Genomic DNA, 3,085 nt, shown 5'->3' with positions numbered 1-3,085 from the left:
TGCATCGTGGCGCCTTCGTTGATAAGCAGGAATGTGTACATAAACATCTTTCTTGAATGTTACTACCCATTAATCGTATGGCAGAGTACAGCGCACCTTGGGTGATGCGGTTACTCCCATGTCTACTGAGCTCTACTTTTGCAAGTTTCTCATCAAAACAATTCATGTGTATTTCAACACTGGCTGTTGTCCGTGATCTGTTATGCTGTACAAAATACGCCGCAGGCCACCAACAATCGTCATTCAATCGTACGTAGGCACATTACGCTGAATGGCGTTCGTTGATTATTAACTGCTTCAATGTCGTCAACGCTGTAACTATTTCTATTATTCTAGCATTGTTCAGTGCACTGCATTTCTAATACCTCACGGTATAGCTTTATCGATATCGATTATTTTATATTACTTATAACAGTGATGGAGGATAACAATTGTGATTCTGAAACGTGAATGGCTAATTGAATTGCAATAATTGCATCTGCTTTATCAATCACTGATTGATTGCTTTTTGTCCGATAGCTGTCTTCATGAGCAAACGAATTCCTACGATCTCAAATGTTCTTGAATCTAAACCGAAAAATTCCGATAACACACGACAGCGCACACTCGTATAGTGCTTCTTGTTTTTCATTTCGTCTTCACTGAGATCCGCGTAAATCTGCACGAGGTATATTTTGTTTTCAAGACCGTTGTTTCCTCGTGTCTCACCCATGTCACGTCATCGCACGGTGCGGCGCCGTTGCCGGCAGGTTGCCACGGACGCAAAACCGTAAATAAATAACTGGAAATAGAGGTGCAGCCGGTTGGCAGAAGCGAGCACCGCCGGTGATAATAAAAATCAGCTGATGACTGCCTCCGAGCGTAGTATGTGCGCTTCATCAACCGGTTTTAACGAAACGGACGACGACATTCAAGGTTTATTTTAATCTCTTTCATTTGATTCCATTTGCTTCTTCACCTCTGGTTAAGTTTAAGAAAGAGATGAACAAATGTTGGGCACAAGGTATGCATACATACAAAAAGTAAACTGGGCTCGTCCGGGAATTGAACCCGGGACCTCTCGCACCCGAAGCGAGAATCATACCCCTAGACCAACGAGCCGCCTTGTATCACATTGTATCATTTTTATTTCATTTGATAGTAGTTAACATTCATGTTATAGAAATGTAACTGAAAAAATAAATCAATCATCAATATCTTGTTTTATAAATGACCATAGGTATGCTATGAAGATTTTTGGATAAGTGCGTGGTTTGCGATCAGCAATCTAAATTTCAAATGCCAGAGTGACTTTCAAATTTTTCACTTGTACAGTAAAGTTAGATGTCGTACGCAATTAAAAGTCGAATCTCGATAATTGGTGTGGTTTGTATTTTCATTGCGTGTATTGCATCCTTGAGAAATAAGTTACTAGCCTAGATATTAATTAGAAGTGAAAAATATACCTAAAGTTTTATGCATTTTTGGAACTAAGCATAAACGCTCTCGAAAGGAATACAAATTGCCAAGAAACAGCACTGACGCACATACTAAAATTTAAGTAATTGGCTATTGATCAAGAGGTTGTGTAAGTTGCTATTTTCGAATGAAGGCATTCTACTCACATCTAGAAAAAAAGAACTCTGTGTAAACGGTTGACTAACTGCCATACGTATTTGTTGCGTTGTATATTACTATACACAAATCGTACAACGCGCGAGTCCGCGGAAAGCGCAGTCTGTTGTAGCTAACAATTAAGAGAAATCCTAATTACCCTAATTAACGATTCCTCATCAAATTAAGACAGTATAAACATCAAATCTCCCTTCCCCAAGCATTTCTCCTTACGCTAGGAAACGTGTTACTAAGCAGTCAGATTATTTTTCTCGCATGACGACGGAACGCCGCGTAGATTTATCCAACAAGAATTTTTTAAATCGGAGTCACGAAATCAATAACAATCTCTTAATGTTATGAAAATGTATATATACGCAATATCAAGCGCAAGCGTGATACATAATCTCGTTCGGCTGTGCTGCTATGCACCCATTTACATCGTATCAATCGAACCTGTGCGGACAGGTTGTGAGGATGGGGATGAGGGAATTAACGAGGAAAAAATAATTTATTCAAATTACTCATAAATTATACTTTATCATTCAACCTCTCCCAAGGCAGGTAGCACAAGGTACATGCGAAGCATTTTAGCTAGTTTATTTGCTCCAATCTTATTTTCGGCTGAAGGTTATGATGTGCACTGCATAGAATTAACGATATATCATTAAATGGAAGGTGTACTGCTGCCTTTTCAGTCGAGATGAAATCAGATGCTGTGTTTTCAGTAAAATTCAATGGAATGTAATCTGGAGACTTCATAAAATCTATGTCATGACAGCAGCATCTTTAAGAAGACATTATCTCAAGCTAGGTATTCTGTACCCTAGATATATCATTGAGTCACATACGATCGGATGGTAAAATCTCTCTTCTGTTTATATTAAAGATAAGTTTTGTATGTATGTTTTTATGTAAGTATGTATGTCTCGGCATAACTCTTGAATGCCAGGGCCGCTCTCCATCAAACTTGGCATACGAGTTCCTTCTACAAAGAAGGTTGTCATAGACTTATTTAAAATGGGGAGGGACAACTCCTGAAAAAGGGAGGGATCATGATTTTTCGTGCATTATGGGAACTTTCTGAATGAATCCGATGATCTTTGATGGTTTCTGGAGGCCAGAAGTTGATTTCCGGATATCGGAACATGATGTCTGATACCATTTTAGTAGTATAAAACCGAAGATGACTAGAACAAGATACCTGAATCCCAATTTTTTCATATATTTTGCCCACGACACCTTTACAACGGTTAGTGCTGCTCTCTGATGACTTGAATGCGCATTAAACTGATTATTAGCAAAGTCGATTTATCGTGCATTATCCGCCAGATGGAAATGAAAGCTAGATGGCAGCACAATATAATAAAGAAAAAGTTTCACCTTTTGCCACCTTGCCGTCATCATCAAGTTACCAGTACACAAATTAGTTCAACTTTCGTTCCCTCAAATAGTAGTATTTCCGGAACCAGGATGACGCTTAGATACGGGA

The 3,085-nt window shown here is 38.8% G+C and overlaps 1 non-coding gene across 1 annotated transcript; it reads right to left on the bottom strand.

Annotated features, from left to right (window-relative positions):
- Positions 1–1,029: 1,029 nt before the first annotated feature.
- On the bottom strand, positions 1,030–1,101 carry Trnap-cgg (transfer RNA proline (anticodon CGG)). The gene has a single exon. It is a non-coding gene; the product is annotated as a tRNA-Pro (tRNA).
- Between the last annotated feature and the right edge of the window lie 1,984 nt (positions 1,102–3,085).

Source organism: Wyeomyia smithii, chromosome 1 (genome assembly GCF_029784165.1).
Source record: "Wyeomyia smithii strain HCP4-BCI-WySm-NY-G18 chromosome 1, ASM2978416v1, whole genome shotgun sequence".
Taxonomy (NCBI): Eukaryota; Metazoa; Arthropoda; class Insecta; order Diptera; family Culicidae; genus Wyeomyia; species Wyeomyia smithii.
The sequence above is the reverse complement of the archived record's forward strand: the minus strand, read 5'-3'. Positions and strand labels throughout refer to the sequence as shown.